Genomic DNA, 25,426 nt, shown 5'->3' on the forward strand with positions numbered 1-25,426 from the left:
TCCCACTGTGGGTAGCAGTGCTGTGGAGGATAAAGCTGGACTGTTCCTGGTGGGACTGTATCAATGGCACATGCTTGTTTCTCCAAATCTTATTCTGTGCCAGCCCCACTTATGCACATCCAGAAGCCTCTGCAGATAAACCCAGCAGTCGGTGATACAAAATGGAAAGACACCCCACACACCCCTTTTCCCCACTGCCTGCACTGATGGCTGCTGAAGCCACACAAATTTGTCACACCTGTGGGCTGCTGCCTTTTTGTGCAGTGTGTGGAGAGATGTCACCTGGGTCTGGAGCTTGGGAAGATGCACTACTGGGGGTGTGATGCACTGGGGTGGGATGATGCCTACCAGAGTCATGGCCCGCACTGTCCCACCTGCCATCCCCACTAAGCCAGAGGACTCTTCATCTTATTTCCCTCCACACGATTTACCATCTGTGAGCTTGTCTTTAACCTAATAAAAATCATCTCGCTTTTGACTAACAAGAAAAGGAAACAGTGCTCATTGTGGGGTTTGGGGAAAATGGCTTCACTAATCTGCAGGATGAGAATGGAGTGATTTATAGGCGGATTTAACTGTGGGCCATGATTAGGGGGCCGGTAGTAAGTGCATTAGATGTCTAAGTGTGGCAATAGAGTAAATAGGCGTTTTATTTATCGCAGTGCCAGGGGCCTCTTAGCGGAAGAGCCTCCTGATTAGGGCTTCAAGCGCAGAGCCCAAGGCTATCAGCAAGCAGAAACAACGCTTGCTGACACCTAATTGTCACTGGATTAATGTGCAAACAGGGACAGCAAACAGCAACAACAAATAACCCCGTGTCAGAGCTGCTGGTGGCAGTGTCCACTAAATGACTGGGGGCCAAATTGAAGTTTATATCTCAGAATCCGCTGAGATCAATGCATCAGCTGGGTAGACAGGGCTGGAAATATTTTGTTGTTATATGTATTTACATATGGTACAGGTGTGGAGCTAGCCATAAAAAAAATTTGTTTTCATGCCAGATGTGAACCATGTGTGCTGTACTGCCAGGTACCAGCAGAGGCTCCCCCTCCAGAATTCATATCTCCCTTTGAATGCCCCCACATTCACCCAAATTAATTCTCTACAAACATCTCCAACGTGTATGTGTGATTGTATCTGTAATAAAAGAAGTAAGGCTTGTAAGGAAAGGTAATATACTGTATTAGACCAGCTGATACTTCATTAGGAAATACAGACAAGATTCTGAGCTAAAAAAGCCTTCTTTATGCAGTAAAATTCATAATCTATATGTGTGAATTCATAAGCCTCAGAACAGGCAACTGCTTCCTTCTTTGAATTATTAAGGGGGTATGTATCAATATTATTCTATGGATTCACAAATATGCCCATTGTTATCATGTATATCATGTGAAGCTACGTACCGTATGCCTGTAAGCTAAGTACGGGCAATATTGTTCAATTTATTTTCTTTATGCTTCATAGCCATTCAGGTAATTTATGTGAATAAGGTCTTTTGCTCTACGATCTTGTGACTTTCACTGGCATCTCCATATAAAATTTTATAACCCTGTTTGTGAATCAAATCATTCCCACAACTACTGATTCAATCTGGGTCGCCACCTGTCCAGCTTTGGACTGGAGGAAGCAGTTTAGGCATTTGATCTCTGGATTTTCCACTTCTGAATCTGGTTTGGCGTGCTTATTCCAAGGTATATCTACTCAAGATCTCACTACTGCAGTAAGACAAAAAACCACTCTGTTCTCTTAATTTATAGTAGGCACCTCTTTTTAAATTGAGAAATTAGTACAATTTCCTTGGAAAAAACAAAAGTGATTTAAAAATGAGCCTGAAAACAAATGCAAGAATAGGTTAGCAGCCATGTAGTTCAGGTATTCATTTTTTCCCATAATTATCTGTTAAAGGAGGAAAAGTCACAAATATATGATTTATATCGCTAAATGTATTTCTAAAATTCTTAAGTTTTATTGACCATGAAAGTTGGTCTTTCCTTGTGTTAAGGAGTGAAGAAGCTATAGAGCTAGCTAGTGGCTCAATGGTGCAAAGTCTTATGATTTAATCTTGACATTTGCAATTTTTTGCTGTAAAATATTACTTTCTTTATTTCAGGACTTTAGTGTAAAACCTCATAATTTCCTTTAAGCTCCATTTGATTGTCAATTGCACAACTCTCTCCAAATCTTAAAGCTCATGATTTTCATACACATAAGATTTATTTCTTTTGTACCACAATAGAATGTTCTTTGATGCAAATTCTCCTTATTTCTCTTGCATCCTGATCTTTCCCTGCTTGTAGCTAGGATTTTTTTGTGTGTGTGCAGGTGACAGACCTTGGGTTTGTGAGCTTTGAACTTTCTTTAAGTGCATTTAGAAATGTTTCAAATACCTATGTCTGAAATTGAACCAGCTGCAGATCTGATCTACTCTGCTTAATGATTTCCAGGAAGTGGTGGCCTTGCTATTGACATATTTGGAGAAGAAATAAGATCAATTTTCAATATTGAAACCAGCCCAATAGCTATTTAGACAGAGTTTATTTCAGAAATTCAAAACTGCACAAGGGTAGGGAGAAAAGGTTTATACCGCAAAATTGCAAACATTCCTGTTTTTCTCTTAGGTCATTTAGAGTCAGAAAATCATAAAACTGGGTTTGCAACAGGGAAGTCCCAAGTTCATTTCACTAACAATATGCTTGATGAATTCAATGTATTTTTAATCCAAGTGTAAAACTCTAAGGACATCCAAGGTGCTGACTAGAGCATGAAAATCTAAATTAATGCTCTGCCAGAATGACAGTACTTAAACAACCAAAATATCACCCACAGGCATTACGTTTTCTGAGAAGTTCATAATCTATATATTGTTATTGTAAAGATTGTGATTTCATGCAGAAAATAATTCACAAATCATAATTAACATCGCTCCCAATAGGTGACCAAAGGCTTTAAATACACATTTTACATTTTGCTGTTTCAAAAAGCTATACAACCCTGTAATACAAAATTACTACAATACATATCATATATATTGGGCAATACTGTTCAATATATCAGCAAAGACCCATAAATCATGGGATAGTTTTTCTTAACTATATGTAATGTTGATATTTTATATTTTAATTACCTCAAATCTGCCAGTTAATATTTTTTAACCATATAGATTCACTGTTCATAGCCAATGAACTATTTGAAACAGGTTAGAACTGGAAAATGCTCATTTTTACAGACCGTTATAAAATGGGTCCTGTTTCCCTACTTGGGCAAAATGCCCAGAGGAGATAACAGGAATTTTGCCTGAACAAGGACTGCACAATTAGCGGCAAAACATGCCAGTCAGAGTGTTTTACATCAAGGAATTCTGAATAGTGTTGCCCAAAAGAAAATGCCTGTGTCTTCCCCACAAACAAGAATGTGCTACTAGGTAAGATAATTTAGAGCCCTTCCTGAAGAAAGAGAGCAGGGAAAAAAAAAAAAGAGAGATTGGTTGATTTGTAGCACTAACAAGCAAAATCCAATTGTGAAGGACCTGACTGCATCGTCCTGTCTGCTGGTGATGCCCGCTGCCAGGCTCCGCAAAGGCACTGGGCTGCTGGCCAGCACAGCCAACTGCAGGACTGGGGCCTAAAGCTATTCCTCACTAGCAGATCTGACTGCAGAATTAAAGCTTTCAGCCACAATTTTCAAGTTGATAACACATGGACACAGCAATCCCGCCCATGTGATAGCAATTGCAGCACTCAAACAGTTGATTGTAGGCTCCTCTGGACGAAGAGTTTTTGTTTTATTTATATATGAATCATCCAAGTGTATCTATCATGCTGTATAGATGATAATAGTAAAGAGATGATCATGGCTTCCAGTACAGATGCAGCAAGGAAAACACTGGGATGTTTCAGAAGAAATGAGAAAAAAGTGAGAAGACAGTAAGTTGCATTTAGTTCACTGAACTGTTGAGGAAAGAAAAACAATTAAACCCTGGCTTTAACAAACCCTTATTGAGACACTGATTGCTCTGTAACAGAAATTGTTGTGCCATGCTGACATTTATTCATTAACCAGTCATGAATTTGTGTCACACATCAAATACTGGTAAATGAAACAATATTAAAATGATGGTTCGCTTTTTAGCCCAAATACATGATGGGTATTAACACGCCTACACAAACATTTTAAACATCATATTAAAATATGTGTTTGAACAAATATGAGTTGAGGGTTGGTTTAAATTGTTACAGGCTTCAACAAACTCTCATTTGAACAAAAAGGGGTACTGTTGTGCAAAAAGCACAAGAAAAAAGCCAGCCTTTCAAGTACTGTAGGGCTGCCAAATTACTCTGCCAAAACACCCATTACAGATAGGTGGGCTGAAGCAGGAACATAGTCTTGGCTCTATTGGACATTTTCACACAACAAAGCATCATGGCATAAATTAAAGTCTGGGCATGGAAGACCTAAATTGCAGAGTTTAATTTCTGTGAATCAGTTTTTTTTATTAATCTTCATTTTTCTTATCACTCAGTATTGTGAGCACCAGACTGCTAACTGTAAGCTGCAGCTATTATTTTTAGAAATAAAAGCTGTGGTTAGAAGTATTAATAATGTGAGTTAACAAAACAGAGTTTACCAGTGAGTTTGAACATCCTCAAAGAAATGTGAGTAATCTATCTAATCAATTACTGGATCCTATAAAGTGCCTTCATATTTTTGGTTTCTTCAGCATGATGGGATCAGCTAATCACTCAGCCAGCTCACAGCCACCAGGGAGGGAAGGTCCTACTCCCATTCTCTTTCCTCCCCTCCTCACCCCCTGCTCCCAGCCAGGCACTTCTGGCGCTTGTCATGCACACTGACCGCCCCCAGGCTCCTCTGAGAACTGATTCAGCATGCCAACCTGGCAGAAAACTAATGCAGCCAAAAGGAGGTGATTTTCTGCTGGGTGACTGAGCTGAAAGAAAAGGAGGGAGGTTCTGATGAGCAAAGATCCTACAAGGCAGGTGGTGGGACTACGTGGCAACAGTGAGAGAGAGAGAGAGGAAGAAGGAGAGAAGAAAGGACAAGTGAGGAGAGGAGTCAAGATCTGCCTCTCTGGGAATCAACAAACCACGAAACAGCTACTCCTACAATTGCAGGCCTGGATGGTGATTTTGTTGTATGGTTTGTCTAGTGATAACACTAACTTGAAGCATTCGTGCTCCAAGACTACCAACACAAATGCCAAGGTACTAGCAATACTATTAGCATTCCCAATGAATAGCTTGTGAATTGGAGGCAATAGGGCACGAGTCCAGTAAAAGCACCGGATTAAAGGAAAGTGGCAGCTAGGTAGACTGTGCCTCATCTAGCAGAATAATAATTTAATTGAATGTCATGTTGACAAGTGAAAATAAGTCCAGGTGCAGAAACCTCCTTTGGTACTTCCAATCACAGTGGGGCAGTTTTTGACTGAATGGGTCACCAGCACAGGCTCCTCTGAGAGCTCCCAGTTCAGATGTAAGGGTTTTTCCATTGAGACAGCTGAGGTATAGAGAGCCTTTCAACTTAAGCTACACCAAACAACTGTACATCTTGTAAAATTCCCTTGAATCTTCTGAGTATGACATCAGAACCTGGGTGGGATGGACATGTCCCACTACTGAGACATGAAAGAAATTCTGATGAGGGAAAACTCTAATTCTTCTCTAGATGCATTTCCTCTCTGTTTCTATCATCTATGAGGATCACTAGGTCCCTGTGTGCCACCACAGCAAGACATACACTCCAAACAAAACCACAGAGAGCTCTGAAAGCAGTAATGTAATAGGCCTAATGATCTGATTTTAGGTTTGATTTTTAACATTAAACATGCCTGGTTTAGTTCCAGGAAAATTAAGGCTATATGCAGAATAAAAAAATACTATTCAAGTGTGTTCCAAGTTTGGAAGACGATGCTTGCTTTGGGTTTTAAGTGTGTTTTTTCACTGCCTTAGAAAGAAAACCATTTAGAACATAACAAGCTAGTAGTATCATAGATGTAAAGGCCAAGACATACACTTTCCCATGACAGCAGTAGTTAGGATGTTTCACACAAGGTAAGAATTCCGCCCCTGGGACAGGTGGACAAACTGGAGAGCAAGAGTCTGAAGAGAAACTCCATGAAAAGGGATCTGTGGTGAGTCGAACATGGTCAGCAGTGCCCTGACAGCCAGGAGGGCCAACTGTGTCCTGAGAGCATCAGGGACAGCATGGCCAGCCAGGCAAGGGAGAGGATTGTTCTGCTCTGCTCTGCACTGGGATGGCTTCACCTCGAGTGCTAGGGACAGTTCTGGGCGTCACAATATAAAAAAGACATTCAAGTATTAGAGAGCATCCAAAGGAAGGTTATGAGGACGATGAAAGACCTGGAGGGGAAGCCGTATGAGAAGTGGCTGAGGTACTTTGGCTAGGGATAAGAGGAGACTGAGAGGAGACCTACAACTTCCTCCTGAGGGGAGGCAGAGGGCCAGGCACTGGTTACTGCACTGTGGTGGCCATTGACAGGACAAGGAGATCGCATGGAACTGTGCCAGATGAGGTTTAGGTTAGACATCAAGAAAAGGCTCTTCACCCAGTGTTGGTTGGACACTGGAACAGGCTCCCCAGGGATGTGGTCACAGCACCAAGCCTGACAGAGCTCAAGAAGCACTTGGACAATGCTCTCAGGCACATGGTGTGACTCCTGGGGGCTCCTTGTGGGTTCCTTCCAACTCAGCATGTTTTATGATTTCATGTAAATACGCTGACTGATAAAAACACATTGGAAAATTGGTAGCAAAGACATGTGGGAAATACACTGGATTTTGTGTATGCATAGAGGTAGAAATGTAAAAATGAGACTGTGGCTAGTGGTGGACCAACATGCTTTTTGCAACCCATACTTTGAAATCTCCTAAACCAGACGGGGGTATTGTTTGGAGGTCCCAGTCTATGTAAAGCAGCTTAAATCAAAATGGAACATTGCACTCTGGGACCTATAGTCTCTAGGACTTATGATATGAATGGAAACTGTGATCATCTAAGCTTTACACAGACAAGGTGTAGCCTCTTAAAGGGAGTGAGGAAGGCCCAGTGAGACACCTCTGGAAAGTTCCAACCATAGGGAAGATGGACATCTTAGAAAAATTAAATTAATCCCATAATAGTATATAAATCTGTAGAACACAGCCTTTTAAAATATTCCTAACTCTCAGAAGACTTAATCAACGTGATACAAATTACAGAATCATTTAAGAGTGTTGGTATGATGAAAAACCCCCTGCTTTTGTCCCTGTGGAACGTTAACAATATCAAGACAAGCTGGTTATCCAAAATATCAGTAAAATTACATCTCTTCTGCCAAGGTTGATGAAATTATGATGACTACATGTCAGTTTTTTCCTGTTTAAAGGGAAATCTATGGTCAAGTATGCCTTGAAGTTCTTCAGGTTCATTAACAAGGTCAAAATCAATGTTATTTTACTGTTTGGAATCATTTTTGGCGGAACAATGAAAAGAAACCATAGTAGAAGTAGTCTTAATATAATCATTTTCTTTTCATTGTTCTTTATGGGAAAATAATTTGGCCCGAAATTTAGTGGTCCCATCAGGGAGGTGATATCTTTAAAAAGGTGGTCTGAAGGACAGGTTTTACTGTACTTTAATAGGCTTATAGATTAATATAAATCTTAATATTCATAATCTGTACTCTTCCTTTTCTCAATATCTCGTTCATCTATACATCTATTTGTAATGTGTGTTTCAAACACAAGTTAAACTTTATTTTATCAAGAGTACCAAGAGTACTTTAGGGATAATAATTTCTAAAAAAGTCAGCAGCTCAAAAGTATATCTAGTTTTTCTCTCAAAAACAATTTTATTTAAAAAAAACACTGATACCTTCTAGCTGAATGTTCCTTGAATATTTAGAAATATCTTATTGCCTGGAATAAAATATATTGATTAAATAGTGGTTATTGCTGCAATGAAATGCACAGTTATCAGCCCAATTTGCATTCCTGATCAAAGATAAAAACCTGGAATAATTCAATGTCAAAACTACCATTCCATTTTTAATACAGTTATTTGTAAAATTAATCACATAATTTTAATTTTCGGGCCAGAAATGCAGCATTGTAAGCTTCCTGTTACAGAACATCTTGTAAGTAGTGTGTAAGCGCACTTTTTGTAGCATGATTTTTCAGAGGAGATGAATGCTAGGAGGCATACCAGAAAGATATCTAAGCACTTGAAATATTTGTCCCCAAGGACACCTAGAATATTTATTCTAGGTGCAGTGCCTTTAAATGGGAGCAGTTGTCATTTGTTGTTGTTGTCATTAGTTTTTATGTAAGCTGTACATAGGAAAATTTACAAGTGTCTGCTAATGCCTCTTTGTATTAACAGAGAACAGCACTAAGCAAATGCTGCTTGTGTGAAGTGATGAGCATTACTTTATAATATCCAGCCATTATCTACTAACTGAAAAATTAGTTGAGCTTTGGTAAATTGCATGCACAGGCCAGTACTTATCTACTTTCTGCTGATTAGAGCATGAAATATTTGCATGATTTGTATTGCTTTTACAGAAATCAGGACAGAGCATGTCAAATATCCCCAATATATGAAAAAGCAACATCTGCTACATGGAAGATACTGGACCAAATCCTGTTTGTGTTCAGTGCAGATTGTGGTAACAGGCAGGATTATTTTGCAGGTACAGCCCAGTTGAGAATGTGCCCAGAAAGTCTGCTTATATTTTTACCTGTCATCTCTTAGCTGTGCAGAATCAAGTGATTAATGTATTACACTACTGGCTATTACAGAGCTGTTGGTCTGTTTTGAATTTCTTTTAATATGAACTGAGCAGGAAACCACTGTTTACTTTCTAGCACGAATACCAAAATGGATTTTGTAACTAATCCGCAAGATAGCCCAGAATTTTTTTTCTGCCAGCTATTAGATGGCTGATCTTGGACTGGATATACATTTAAAGCTAAAAAAACCTCAAATCCAACCAATAATAAAAAAAAAAAATCAACCAAAAAAAAAAAAAAACCACACACAAAAAAACCCCCTGCTGAATTATGTCTGAATGCTGAGAAGCATTAGCAGAACTTTGCAGCCGAGCTGACCATCTGGAATAATGGACAGTATTGGCTGTCTTCCATTAGAGGGAATCATTCAAAGTCATAACGGACAGTGGTCGCTAGGGAAAGGAAAGGAGAGAAAGCTAGTCATTCTTTTATATTTGTATGGAGTATTAGTGAAGATTTATTAAAACACTTGTCTTATTCCTACATTTGACAGTCATGGTTATTAATATCTTTAGCTACCTTTGATAAAGATACTGCTTGCTATGTTTCGAAATGGTTTACAAGAGTATATCAAGTGCAACCTCTTTATTGTGGGATTTTGAAGTTGGAAGAAAGGGTGCTTATATCACTGGGATTTCTGTGGTAGGCAGACAGAACAAGAGGGTTTGCTAAATTTTAATACTCGAAGAAAATCTGGTTTATCTTTTACTACCCTACATTTCTTATTGCATTGTTTTGTGTATCATTACTTGCCTTTTTTATTAGGAGGGTTTATTAATACAGCCACACTTTGACTGAGGGTTGAAAAGAATTCAGTTTTTTGTTTTCTATGATAGTAGCTTGCACAGTGAATTACAATGCACTTCAGTTGGCAACGTCCCCAGATAAAATGTCATCATGAAATCTTAATCTAATCCTATGTAGTGGTTAAAATATCACTATTTCATTTTGATATTTGAGCAGAAGAATAAGTAGCACACATTTTTATGACAGAATTATTTTAATAATTTATTTGGTGGTGCTTCTTTATAAGGGCATTTCCTTTGTTTTCTGTAATTAAAAAAAATCAATAGTCATAAATAAAAAGGGAGTACTGAAAAACTTTGTGGGCTTATGACCCATTTTTTGTTAAACATTCTATCAAATCTTGAAACGCATCATGACTCCTAAAATGCATCTAACAGGCCAAAGTACTGGTTGCAAATATTACTGAAACATGACTTGACAAGCACAGGACTCCTATATTTAGGATGAATAAAACACTTTACACTAGTTTTAATCATGAACAATTCCTTTTGTGTGTATAATGGGCATCACCTCACACACATCTAAACCATGTAAGTGCCAGGTCAAGTTCTCCCATTGTTTACGTGTCACAACCCCAGAGGAGTTAATGAAGTTGCAAGGCTATACAGAATTAAGTTCTTTATGTTCTCTCACCTCATATAATGCATTCTAATTTTTACGCATGAGTAATTACCCCTTAAATATTACCCATTTAATATTTACCCATGTACAGAATAGGGATCTCTAGTCAGTTATTCAGGCCATAATTAAAATTTGTTTGCACTATGTTTTGAAAAAAAGCAGACTTTTTTCAGGATTACCAATTTTAAAATGTCAATGAGTAGAAGAAAACTACCATATCCACCTTTCCTTTTCCAAACTCAAACCCAGCATTTACTAATAACAGTATCCGAGGCAAACTTCAGCTCCATGGTGCAGGATGGTAGGTTTCCCAAAGTCCACCTGACTATGTCTGTATACATGCTTGTTGTTCCACCCCTCCAAGCTGTTGCAAAATCAGAGATATTCAGTGGGAAAGGAGCTAGATTACTGAGCTTCATGGATGTTATTTTCTGTTTTCTGACACTTTCTGGACCCTTGTGTGTGTACTGTGGTGGGAACCTGGAGTTTTTTCTAAGTTTTGCAGCAGTCTGTTCTCAGCCATTGCAGCCTTCTCATCTCCCTGAGTTCTGGGTGCACTGTTAGCCGCTTCAATGATACTCATTTTAAAAGGTTAACAAATGAGAAGCTAAACCAACCATACAAATAACAGCCAAAAGAACAGTTTCCAAAATGTGTTGCTGTAGTGCCATTTCCAACTTAATATTCAGACAGAGTAAAGCTAAAGGCCACCAAACCAGGTGGATGAAACAGTTCTGCATTTTATGACTCATTCTTAAATGAAATCTCTTAAATATTGCTAATGAAGCCAGTTATCATATACAGACCTGTAATGCGCCCTTTCTAAGCTGGTTCAGTTACATTTCCCTGTCTAGCAATTTACCCCAGGCCCCTATTAAATGAATTATCACGGCTCCTAAATCATCTCTGCGGGGGTTTACGCTAATCCCATCAAGACACTTACACTCCCTTTCTTCCCTCCTAGCGACATAATGAATTATTATTTCATGGGGAGCTGTTAAAGAGGCCCCTTTGGAAGAGTTTAATGTGCAGCACAGGGAAGGGGAGGGAGCTGCCTGCCAGGGAGGCTGTGGTAGGTACCTCAGCCCTGGGCTGCCTGCACATTGGTGACGAGACAAAGGGCACTGGCGCCCCAGGCTCCCCACAAACCTTCTGGGGCTGGCCCTGATGATGTCCCCAGCCCCAGGGATGACAGGCAGGCTTGCTCCCCCCTCCCCACTGTATCCTGCCCTCTGCTTACCCTCTTTGTCATGAAAAGCAAAGAGAGAGGGAATATAAATGTTTTCCTTAACCGGAGGAAGCACCCTGCTCACAAACCACTTGCTGAATCCATTAGGCTAATTTATTAAACACAATTTGCCTTGTGTGGCTGAACTGAGTAATGATAAAAGCCATAAATATGGAGAAAGCAGCAGCACAGAGCCAAAGACTCCATAGTCCCATGCCCTGTTATGGCACCCCTGACTTGCAGGGACTGTGGACATGTTATCCCTTCCTTCAGAATTTTTGGCACAACCTGAGAGGGGCACAGGGTCCAGTATGAGTAAAAGGCACATGACTGAGTCATGTTCATTCCCACCTTCTGGATGTACCTAGGTAGGGTGAGAATTAATAAGAATCAAAGGGGAAGGAGGGCTTTAAGAAGTAGTAGAGTATGAAAAGGACTGGACATTGAAAATTTTCAGGCCTCTTTATTCTCTTATCAGAGTTCTACAGATATCTTTCTAGACAATGGTTTGTTTCTTCCCTGTGAAGACCCATAAAGTGGGTTGATACTGCAAGTTTGGTCACAGCGTTCAAAACACACCCAAGGCCAGACTATCATGGCATGGAATTCTTCATTGTTCCCTCAACAGCAGCAGAGCACAGAAGGTACAGATAATATCAGAGTTTCTCCTGAGATTAATGGCAGGAGAACAACATTCATATAGAGCATATCAGGTTTACATCAGATCCAGAAGGGCTACAAGGTAAAGAGCCCTTAAACAAGCCCTGGTGTGCGGGTCAGATTTATTTTACCTTCCCTGTTCCTTAACTTTGTGTGTAAGATCCAGCAGCGAAGTGAGCACCTGTAGCGTGACAATCAGGAGTGGAACACTCCTAAATGGTATGTCTCAGTTCCTATTTACTTCTCTTTTCTGGTGGAGACTATTCGACCATAGTCTTGTGAAAGAAAATTTGAAGGGCTTGCCATTTCACAAAAGCGTCTCTGCTCTCATAATCAATTTGGTCAATTATTGTAAACTTTTCAGGGATTTTTCAGTTTACACACCAAACTACATTAGCTAAGGTAAAATAAATGGGAAGAGCTCTGTGAAAGGCCTGTCTAGAGTAGTTTGCTTTCCAAACCTGCTTCTGTAAAGTATAGATGCAAGCATTGTTATCCCTCTTCTCTTTGACAATCAGCCATTTAGGAAATTTAAGGTATGTTGGAACCACGTATTTATTCACTGTTGGTAGCTCTACCTAGCACACATGTATCTGATCCTCTATTAAATACATGTATACTTGGGCTTTCCTCAACAGGTTGTTTCCAGGTTATGTTCATGTTCTGTGAAAAGATACTTTGTCTTAAATTTACTGACTGTTCCATCTGACCCTGTTTGCTATTCTGTTCTCATTTATTCATCAGTTCATCAGTTTGATTTTACTTGCCTCTACTATCTCCTCACTCTCTTGTCTCTTTTCCAAGATGAAATTGCTGTGTTTGGAAACCATTCTATTCCTATGATCACTCCCTTTGTCTTCATCAGTCCATGAGGTTCTTCAAAATATGCCCCTGAAGTGGAACTGTGGAAATTAAAAGAGCTATGAAGACAGAAGTGCATCATGGACCTTTGATTAACTCCATATACTAAGCACAAATAGATGAGTCCAACATGTTGAGCAGATGTGGAAGGACTGTAGATTTATATTTGTGCAACACATACATTCTGACTTTAATAAAATCAGAATTAATTAAGTGACACTACAAGAAAACTGGAGAGGGACTCTTCATCAGCAGCTGCAGTAATAGGGCAAGGAGTAATGGATTCAAACTGTAAAGGGGGGAAATTTAGGATAGATATGTAGAAGAAATTCTTTCCTGTGAGGGTGATGAGACAACACGAGAAGTTGTGGATGCTCCATTCCTGACTGTGATCAAGGCCTGGTTGGATTGGGCTTTGAGCAACCTGCTCCAGCGGGAGATGCCCCTGCCAGCGACAGGGGAGCTGGAACTAGGTGGTCTTTAAGATCTCTTCGAACCTATCTATTCGAACCAAACTATTCTATCATTCTATGATTTTATGATAATCACCAAGAAGAAGGAAGGTGATACTCACTCTGTAGACTAATCTGCGCTCCTCACTGACTTCTCCATTCCCAACATGCTATAGAGCTGCCTAACCCTGAAAGAAATCCTAGTCCTCCCTCTTAAAGCTAAGCTATGAAACATAATTTTGTGCAGTAGTTGGAGGAAATAATTAGGGCGCTCACTAGTTCCAGCTGTGGTAAGAGAAAATGAGTAGGGGAGAACAGTGTTTTCTCTGTAATCTTTAGTTAAATAACTATAAATACTCCTTTGAAATTGTTACGCTCTGTCAGGTTAAACCAGAGGTGCATGAAGTATTACATTTTTAATTTAGTATCCATTTCTGTTTGCAAGGATTTCCATTTTCTCAGATGATCCAAATCTCCTTCCTAGAGAGTGGATTATAATCTCAAAATAAAATAATGTCAAAAAGTCACCTCCCAGCCTTGGAAACTTTAGCTTGATTTTTATCAAAACTAAATGCTATGGGTTTTTACAAAGCCACATTTTTGTCTCTAATTATATACTCAGAACATCCAAAAATTCGGTATGATTTTTGGAGTTGTGACAGAATTCTCAAAGTAGTTAAATCCAATCGGATTTCAAGTGAAATCTTGGAAGATTCACATCTTCCAAAGGCATTTTGCATGATTTTACAAAAAGAACTAACCTGCTGCAGAGGTAGTCATAGACTCTGCCTGTTTCCAACAGAATTTTGATAGAAGACAGGCCCCAGTTTCAAAACTATGGGGCTAGCAAAGCTATCATTCTTGTAGATAGGCAATTAGAACATCAAATAAATTCAATTACAACAATTAAATTTTGGGGTCTGCTTAAGTTTTTTTAAATTAATAAATCAATTACCCATTGACCTCCAATTATCCTGACTTTTATGACAGGAGTGTCTTTTACCTACTCACTTTTTGGAATAGACAACATGCTTAATTGTGAATTGCCTCATCTTGGTGTTATCATATGTGTATCATCATGAACAACTTAGAAAAAAGTTAAAGAACTGTTTGTACCTCTAGGAAGTATGAAAGATTAGTTACTAAACATTTAGAAGACTCCAAATATGATTTAGAACCATATCCAGGAAGTAATGAGTTTCCTTTGTAGTTTCAACAGCTCTAAATAGTACTTCAGTTTTCAAATGAATAGAGAAAAAATATGTATCTTACATTTCATTACCTGCAGTCATTTGTCTTCAGTCTGAAATAATAGGTATGACTTTATTATCAGCAGTGTTGTTAGAAAATTCATTTATTCCAGATAGACAAATTGCCCAGCTGATGATGAAGAAATTGGTTTTTCTTAGAGCTAGAACAAAAGTTTAACTTTCATCCTCTCAGCCCATTGGTATCCAGATCAATTTTATTGTGGAGATAAAGATTATTTCTGTGGTCTCTAGATGGACAGGACTCCAGAAAGCTAACAGTCTCAATAATGGTTTTGTTTCTGATGCATATTTTCAGATGTCTTTAATGTGGCATTATGATATGATGTAATACGTGACTCATCAGAAATACTTTGCATGTTTTCTCTGTGAATGATCTCAGACTTTTGTCCTGTGCTGAGCCTACAGTACAAAGTGTGTAACCACAATTCTGTAGAATAAATAGTGACTGGAAAAGTTTTTATATGAAACTTTCCCCTTATTTCTTGCTTTTGAAGTGTAAAGTATCTCATGCAAAGGAGAAAATTCATAGTTCAAAGTTCTGCCTCAGGAGAAGCAGGCCTGGTAGCAAAACCTAGGACATTTCAATGTCCCAGTGATTTATTACTAGAGCAAGTGGAAACATAGCAGACTACAATATCATTTATCATTTAATTACAGATCTCACTGAAACACCTAGTGTCTACCACACAAATAGTGCGGTACCCTCCCTGTGCATTGCCTCCAAAGAAATGTCCTATGATACTACTGGGTTTTAGATTTTAATTGACAGTTTTTCGAAGATTCCAATTATCTTTAAGTTTTGTACTAGACTTCCAGTGCAATCAAACTTTCTGTGCTTCCTTTTCAAAATGATAGGTCATTTTCCTGTAGTGACGTGATTCTGCAGGAAAAGATAGAGGTCAGAGCTCATCAGAATTTCTATTTTCCTTCATAGGACATCTTGGATAATGAAACAGGAGCAATGTCTGGTAGTCTTCTTTGGGTTCTTTTTAGTAAGTCATTTCCTTTCAGTGTATGCTAGAAAGGCATGCAGATATTCATTAGTCCCACTGGAGTTACAAGACACTGAAGGGAAAAAACAGCCTCTAAAATGTGTACAGTACTTATGGTTTATTATCGTGGAATCTCTAATTATCTGTGGATCTCAAAATGTCATGAAAAGTATTGATTGATTAAGATGCACAAGGTCCCTGGGAGATAAATAGGATATCTTTTGTCCTGCAATGGAAATGGAAGTGTGTTGACTTATTCAAGGTCACATAAGAAATCCATAGAAGAGCTGAGAAATTAGGAATTGTGATTCCTGATAAATCTCCTGCTCAATCCAAAATCTTCCCCTGGAAAGTATTTTTTAAGACTAGTGAAAATTGAAGGAACCCACTACAGATATATACTAAGGGTAGCACATTATGATTTTGTAGGGTCAAAGGATATAATACCTGGAAGATCTTTTCCACTGGCTTTGAATTGCAAAACATTGAATCTGGAGATAAGTGAAGACAGATGTATTTGATTTTGAACAGAAGAATAATCTGGAACATTTCTTGGACACTTCTTATTGGTATTGAGCATTGTCATTGTTAATATATTTCTATTTAAACTAACTAGTTATTTGAAATATGTAGATCCCATATTATTATTATATTATTTTATTGTTATATGGTATTGCATTATATTATATTTTTATTGTTATATTATTTTATTATTATATTATAATTTTTCTGCTAAAGGCAAGCTGTTATTTATGATTTATGCATATTTAAACATGTTATTCCATTAGATTTTGCCTTCCAGTCTCAAATCAGAATTACCACTCCTTAGAATAAAAATTAATTCAACATTAATTTGTGAATTACATTCTCTAATACTGCTAGGAAATCTGAATTAGGGCTATATGCTCCAGCTCCTACTTACTGGGAGCAGTTCAGCAGATTTTTTTTCTGAATAAATGCCACCAAATTGAGAATTCAATATTTTTATTTTCCTCGAAATAAAAACCATCTTCACTGTCCACAGAATCCTTATAAGGAGTGTGAGTTGAACCTCATTTGGCCTTAGTATGGAGGGGATTTACTAGCAAATCCTGTCTGCTGAGGGCAGCTACAATATCATACTAATACTAAACAAACAGTTTCAAAGCAAACTGAAGCCAAATTACTTGGTGATTCTCACCCATCTTAGTATTTAGCATGTTTTCATCATTATCTGCTTGTGCCTTAAGACTAAAGAGAACTGCTCTTGAAGCTCTGCTGAAGCACCAGAACTTAAAGGTGATTTTAGGAAAGTTGGTCAGTGGTCAGCATGGTCTCTTCTGCTCTGCCCCATCTAACCCCCAGTGACATGTTCCCTCCACTTCCTGAAGGTAACTGGTAGTGATTGCGTTTGTGTGTGGTGATCTGGATTGACTCAGTGACCCATCTGACCACAAAAAACATCAAATTTCAACCAGGTTAGAGAAGTGGTTTCAGACTCAATGTGGTCCCACTCTGGAGAGCACAGATACGAGGTACTGAGTAAGGCAGGGCTGCCTCTTTCTGATGGCAGTGTGGCCTGAGGTGGGCTTAATTCAAACGTGAAGATTCACCCCACTGCTTGATAATATGCCCTGAATACTGGGAGCTTAAGAAATGGCAATTAAGAAAGCACAATCACTTTTATCTAAACAGATTATTTGTGAAATACAACCTGCACTGACAGAAATTATGATTCTGATGTTTATGGTCACATTCAATTATCTATGATACCCTGCTAGCATGGTCTTATCTTCCAGCCTGTATGTCTGGGAAGATTCCAGCACCTGCTCCTGCTCTGCCATTGTAGGGCACTGATCTTTCATCATTAACAGGAATTTTTGTTTACTCATTGGGGATTTTTTTAAAGCAGACCTGCCCTCAGTCATATAACCTCTGTGTATGCAAAAAAGCTAAGTCAACAACATTAAATAAAGATGTAACAGGGGACAGAAAAGGACCATTTTTTGCTGGAATATGAGTCTCCAGTGGACATTGACAGTAAATATAATTTTAACATCCAGCCTAATGAAATGCTCATAATGCTGTTTATAAACACTAAGTTTTACTCTTCCGCATAAGGTTCAGATACTAGTAAGTCCCTGCTTTGAGTCAAGGCGGAATTTACCTGCAGAAAATGTCTCTTCTGTGACACATGCAAACTGGAGTTCACTTCATGGTGAGGGTTGAATTTGCACCATCGTTTCAAAATTCTGTTTAAAATAATTTTAAATCAGGAAGGGAAAAGAATCACAATGTCAGTCAAAAAAGTATACCTCTTTTTTGTGTATTAGCATCCTCTCTTTAGCTGGGATACAGATACAACAAAGTTTGGAAAGATGGGCCTAACATTATTTTGGAGTACCCAGTATTAGACTACAAGCTCATACTAAAATACCATGAACAATCAGGCCCTGGATCTACAGACTGGGTAATGAGGCCCTGTATCATACATTTTCATTTGACTCACTCATTTTGTGCAAGTCAGAGCCTCTCTGCCTCAATTTCTCTCTGCACCATATGAAGTGAACAGTAGCTCTTCCACGGCCTGCCTTTTGCAGTGATCTAAAACCTCTGTGAGAAGGGTCTTGTAAATGCAGAGTATTATTTATTCATAAAAGGCTCTGGTTTTATAAACGCAGTAACAGCAACTGTATTTTAGAAACAGCAACTGAATATTAGAAAACTTTATTATAACTGTCTATAATATTTATAATATTCTAAATTTCCAAGAATTTTTTGCAATGTGAATAAAGTGAACACCAAACATTAGCATCCTTTATTATTCTTGTTTCAAACATAACACTCTTTTCTTTACCTTACACAAAACAGCCCTATTTCCAGTTCCATCACTGCTCTGTTAAGTAATTTGCGAAAAGCTAACAAAGTCTGGCTACATCCTCATAGCGACTGTTTAAACCCATTACTTTCTCTTTTAATCAAATCGCTGTTGTGTCAAAATATACAATTCTCGCCATGAATCTCACTGGCTTGTTACAGTTCACCGGTTGACCTTGAAAATGTTTGCTCTCCTAAGCGTCTTCTCTTCGGCCTCCAGCTAAATTGCTCAAGACCAGGCCTGATCATTTTTCTATACACAGAGACTTCTCATTAACATAAACAGAACAGGAAGCTTAACTGCAACAAACAAAAACCAGCAGTAGAAGAAGAAAATTCAAGAGAACTCTTGGATGTAGAATGTGGTCTGAGCTATTTAGGGTATGATGTATATTAAGTGATTTTTTAGAAATTCATGTCCTGAATTTTGTATGGGAATAACTCACCCAACTTCAAATAACACTGTACCATTTCTGTAACTGCTTTACCCCCGTGTATTTCTTTCTTCATTATATTTATTGTAGAAAATATCTTAAGCCATTGAAGGGCTAAGATGGGAGCATGTATATGGCAAAATCCACTCACTCATTAGCATCAAATATTTCTACAGATCTTAAATGAGGAGTTAAGTGCCAGGGTCTATTTTCATTGTTTAATGTATTAAAGTAAATAAAATTGTATCTAAGATGTGGACACACAATTAGTTTTGAGTTATTTATCTGGAGTTTGTATGGTTTAGAAAAACTCCATCTTCTTGGCTGATCCTGTCCTAATGCATTTAACTTCAGCCATCAGCTATGATTAAACACCTGCTGTTGTGGGGAAACAAAGCACACTAATCCAATATGTATTTCTGACATCTTAAATATCACCCAGTCCCCTGACATCAGGCACAGCTTTTCAGCGGGATGGAATTCCAGAGCATATTTTTCTAATTTATGGATGGACAATAAATCAAAATTAAGCCTTGGGCAATGAAATATACATCAGTGCAGAATGAACTGACTGCAAACTAGGGCAGAGAACAGCAGCAGGGAGAGGGGTGCATTAATGGAGTCCTGAGCTGCAAACGGTGATGTGAAAATTAAGAAAGTTTCTCTCATATTTTATTATCGAGAGGAAAAAATAAAAATATAGCATTAGCTAAAACTAAGTTTTATAGTCTCCTGAATAATCTGCTCTTGGGGAAATTGTCCCACTGGTCTTGATGCCATCATTTTACACCAGATCTGCAAAAGGGATTACTTATTAGCTCACCTCTATTCTAATCTATTCAAATGTTGAGAGCTTGAAAGTTAATTGGAACGTTAATTTTATGTGTTCGCAGGCTGCATTAGGGATGCTGTGAAAGGAGTAGGAGGGAAAGTGGAAGAAATCCAAAGAAAAGGTGGGGGGCAAGGGGGTGGAGGTGGGAGAGGGAGGAAGGGAGGAAAAGGATTTGGGAAAAACAAATTTCAGAGGGAAGGTAAGAAAAAGGTATAGACATAATCTGTAGTGAAAACCTGAAGGTGATATATGCCCTATATAACTCGTCCTAATCAGTACTACCCCTGAGGTAACAGCAGCTCATTTTTTTTTAGAAAGTGAAATCCTGGCCATTACTGAAAACAATTGAGAGTTTTCCTTTCATTTAAATCAACAATGGCTTTATTCCCTAAGCTTGTTAAATAGAATAGACTTCCTCTTGTCTACAGAGTAAGGTATTGTACCTTTTCTTTAATTTCATATCTCTTGTGGAGGGGGAACATAGTATTAACTATCAAGAACAGAAAATCTGAAAGGCTGTGAAAAAATTTTGTGAAACTAAAATACTAGCCTTACAGATCTACAAAATCTACATCTTTAATAGGTTCAACCAAGCAGAATCTAAATTACCTTAAAAGTTGCATACAGATGAACCTTTATTCTGATGAGGTACTTTATTATTTAATGTCAGCTGTTACATGGTTTAGTTTCTATTATACCAAATTCTTCCAAAGCAGAAACAACAGCCACTCGTGTCCTAGAAAGGTTTTGCATGTCACCTACAGAGGGAGCTTTCTGCATCTGACATCTTTTGAAGATGTTACACATCAAAATAATTTCTTTATGTGGTCCCCAGCCAACTGCTCTACCCATTAAGGAGTCCTCAACAAACATGATACTGAGAACACCTTTTGTATAATTTCTAAGGATGTGAGAGGTCCTACTATGTTCAAAGAAACTACTTTTGCTTAAAGCTAAACCAGGACCTTGGGTTTTTTAAATATGTTCTCAGGGGTTACATCTGGTCACATAAGCATTTAGCAAGAAGGATTTGCAACATACTTAAATCAGTTGGGCTGAAATGAGTGCTAAATACTCACAGGTCAGATCTGTTTTTGAGGTGTGAATAATTTGTGAAGCATTGTGAGAACCTTGACCTGAAGGAAGGCCAGCATGGAGCATGTTGTTGTTGCTCTCCACTGGAAGATACTGGAAGAGTTAGAAGTCTCTTAATCTATTGCGTTGCATTATGCCAAGGAACTGTACAAAAGCAGTAATTAACCTGATCACACCTGCTTTGTTTACAGTTATGCAAAGCTACAACTGAAGTAGGAGGTTTAGAGATTTTTGTCCAAGTTCAGATTGCCATATATTTCCAAAGTCCTTGTCTTTATCATGTCTTGAGCAATTTAGGATTTTTTTTTCTCCAAACATAAATGACTTTGCACATATTTTAATTGAGGATGGAATATTTTTACATTATTCCTTCATTGGTATTTTATATCTATTTATGTGTCCTCCTGGGTGCATTTAAGATTACAGGCAATGTACAGTCTGTGGTTCTATGAAGTATTTAGGAGTCAGTTAAAAAATATAAACCAAAGAAATAAAACATTGACTATCTGTAGGAACGATGGGGGGTAGGACAGTCAGGATGGATGGAGACGAGAGATCTCTGAAGCCAGGTCGTGGAACCTGTGGTTTATTGCAAAGGGCCCGGGTGCAGGGCCCTGCTGGGAGCTGCCAGCCGCAGCTCGGAGCAGGCCCGAGAGAAGAGAGGGGTAGAGAGGATGAGGGGGTAAGAGAGTAAGAGAGCGAAGTTCCCATTACAATACAATAAGTCTTCTTCTGTGTTGAATATTCTAATTTTCACTAACCAATCTAGTACAATATACAAATCCTATAGCATTTACTTACAGCCTATAAGAATCACTATATTACCATGCTGTGTTACATTTTAAACCCTAAAAACTACTCTTTGGACCCCTTCTTCTGATAAGTTAGTAGGGTCTGCTCTGACTCTTGGACCTGTCTGCAGGCAGAGGGTCTTGTTTCATCAAAAGGGGATTACCTTCAGCCAGCCACACCATTGTTTTCCGGTTGTTCAGTAAGTAAAGTATCTCAAAGCTTGCTTTCATTTCAATCTTGCTTATGGTTTCTATATTCTCAAAATCTTTTGCCAGGCAATCATATTTATAAGGATTTCCTGTTTCATCTTCCCCCATCCCATTTCTTTTGCAGCTGATGTTAGAACATGACTACTCAAACACTGTTGTACTCTTGTGCTGTAGTTTTATATTTTGTATTGTGCACCACCATGTGATGACTCATCAGTCTTGGAACTATCACATATCTCCTACATTCAGTAAAAAATTCCTTTTAGATTTCAAATTTTTGCATAATACATACTAGAAATTATGCCAATAAGACAAAGATAACTTTTTGTACAAATCTAAAGGTTTTGTCATCAGTTTTATGGATGGAGTTCAGGAGAAACAAAGGTTGAATCCTCTTAATTAAGCAGATAAGTCTTATGGTTGCCAGCAAATATCTCCAGAATTTTCTTCTAGGGATCTCATGTTACCCAGATTGAAGAGAATATCCTTTATGAGAACCAAAGCTGCTCCACACAACTCTTTGTTCTTTTCCTCATCACCTTTTCTATATTGATTAAACCTAAAGGTAAAAAAAAAGGAAACATGCAGTTGAATTTCGGCAGCACATGCCATTGCTATTGAATTAATAATGGAGGGTGTAGAGTCCACCTGCCTCTTCTTCAATATAAAACACTTAGCTTCAGCAACGCTTGGTTCTTGATAGAACATCTATATCTAGTCCTTGAATTCAGCTCTCACCTTCCCTTACCTGTGGAATGTCCTGCTCCACCATGTCTCCCCAGCTTTTCACATCTCTCTTTTTACCATTGACAATTCACCTGCCACAGATGAAAATGCAGAAGGAAGAAAAACCAGGAATCAGAGCTGCTGTCTGAAACACTGGTTTCTTCAGGACAATCACACCTAGAACACTGTGAGACTCCCTTTTCTGATGCACAGTGTGTTTTGCCACACAAAGCCATGCTATTACATAGCCATTGTGTTTCTTCTGAAGCCCTCAGAGAGAAAACCTATGCCTGTGGAGGTGAAGCAGAACACAGCAGGTCGTTCCCCAGGTTCTTTGAGTTGCTTTGCTGTGATTTAAAGGCTAATGCCTACAAAATTAGACATTGAATAACCTTTTGGGTTTTTGAATGGTATGTGGTTGAGCAGGAAAATGGATGGAAAATTGGATTAGGTTGTTCCTGCCTATTTCTCATTCTCCTGCTGACCTAGTCTTGGGATAAGTTAACTCCCACTTCTAATTTAAGGTTCCCCTGCTGTCTTCTCCAGGTGAGATACTGCAAAACCTTCTTAAAGAGAACAATAAGTAACATCTAATATTTCGGTCTGCCTGAACTTTCTTCCAACTAAACTGCAAGAACATTCTTAGGACATCTAAAATTAAGCAGAAAGATTAATGAGTGAATGTACATAAAGAATTGAACAGGAACTGTGACACAGTACTTCTGTTTCTTTGTCTTTCAAGGAAGCTGATCATCCTGGGAAAAGAGGGCTAAAATAGATTCAGCCAGCTATTGACTATAATAGGAGTTCTGTGGTTGTTAGGCTACATCCTGACCTTGGTGAAGTTGGTGGAAATCTGTAGAGATTTTAATCATTAATTTGTTATTTTAAAAAAATGAAGTGATAACTCTATTGCAGTCATATTTTAGCAACTGTTTTTAAAAAAACTTAGTTTAGTATGTTATACAGAAATACAGGCCAGTTCTGGACATTGCAAAAGTGCTTTACTACACACATGGTCAACTTGTGCCATCTCTTTTCATGGCCAGAGAAGAGTAGTCAAAGCAGCAGAAGGTATAACGGAGTAGTTGGACACCAGAAAAGGAGTTTGACAAGGCTGTCACATCTGTTCAATATGTATAGTGAAATAATAATGTGTATTGCTGTTGATGGTTGCCATAGTGGTATTAACATTGGCAGAAGGAGATGTTGTAATCTCAAGTATGCTGATGACATCCTTGTTGCTGAGTCTGTGGTTTCTAGTAGCAATGCAAGTGGCTGAAGCCAGTGTGGGTTCAGACACTGTGGATGACAGTTGACAGCAGCATTACTGAATGGAAATGAACATGTTGAGCAAGTAAAGAAGTTCTGTTCCTCAAATCTGACAGAAAAAATGGAGTTTGCCACATCCTTACAGCAAGAAGAAAAAAAAACCAAAAAAGTTTTCAATGACCCATTAAATATGTGAAATAATCAGCTTCAAATTATAGTGTGCAAAAAGAGAAGATTTTAACATCTAAATTTCATTGGCATGAAATTCAGATGTTAAGAGGAATGTTGCAAAATCTAAGGTTTTGAAGAGATTTACTGTTTTCCTATCAGCTTGAGATGATCTTTAGTGGAGTCTGGATCTTCTGCTGCTTCTATAAATAATGGTGAAGCCAAACTTTGTTAGCAAGTTTACTATCCCTTAAGAATATTGAATCAAAATCAGAGACTCGGGTCCAAGGCTTTAACCAGAAAAGATGAAGACCAGTACACACAAATGCAGCTACTGTCAAGCTGAGTTAAGGCTGTAGCAATGATGACAATCTCAGCCTGAGGAGAGCATGACAACTGATTGAAGGGAGGAAGGGTCTGCTTCCCAAATCTCTGTGTCCTTCAGAATTACTTATTCTGAATGTTTGAATATTCTGACAGGCAGATTGTGAAGGAAGAAACTAAGACACCAAGGTAAATAGCAACTTGCACATATATATAGAAAAAAATCCAGTGCAATGTGTTGACAACAGATTTATTGAGTAGTTTTTGTGGCTGAAAATTACTATTGAAGTGTTATATTTCAATTCCTGTTTCTTCATATTTTTTGATAAAACACATTGAAATGTGAGTTCATGCATGTATTATCATAGAGTGCAGAAGGTGTGCTAATGGTTCACACTGCTTGTGTGAAGTTTTGTACAAGTGGACAATGCCAGTTCATAGTCATAAGAAAAAAGAAAGACATGAGAGAATAATTGAAAATATATTTAACACACTTGATTCGAAGAGGAGTTTTGATGGTGTTTAAAGTCAGATTTCTTTTGAAGCAATCTAGTTAATTTAGAGTTTGTAGGGACATTTAAAAAACTTTATGTTTGTGTTATGTTCATGAATTAACCACTTGGACTTCATCACTATTATTACTATTATTTTCCTTCTTCTTCGTACTCTATTAGAAAAGAGGCTTGAATGGCCAAAAATGATGCGCATATGGTCACTTAATGCCACAATATAAACAACCATAGTGTAAGAACTAGAGTTGGGTTCAGTAGACCAATGTTATTTCTTTGATATTGCATGAAACTTTACATGCTATCTGTGCTTAAGAAGATGCCTCTGTGATTGCCATGAGATGACTAATTACACAGAGATGTTTGTCAGTGTATCAGGAGCAGTTTAGTCTTGCATATTTCAGGACACAGCTGCGCTGAAGACTCCACTGAAAATTTTTTTCATGTAATCTGGCTAGTTCCTAATTTAGCCTGAAGTCCATGGTGGCTTTTCTTTGGTGTTATTCTTCC

Source organism: Geospiza fortis, unplaced genomic scaffold, assembly GCF_000277835.1.
Source record: "Geospiza fortis unplaced genomic scaffold, GeoFor_1.0 scaffold201, whole genome shotgun sequence".
Classification (NCBI taxonomy): domain Eukaryota; kingdom Metazoa; phylum Chordata; class Aves; order Passeriformes; family Thraupidae; genus Geospiza; species Geospiza fortis.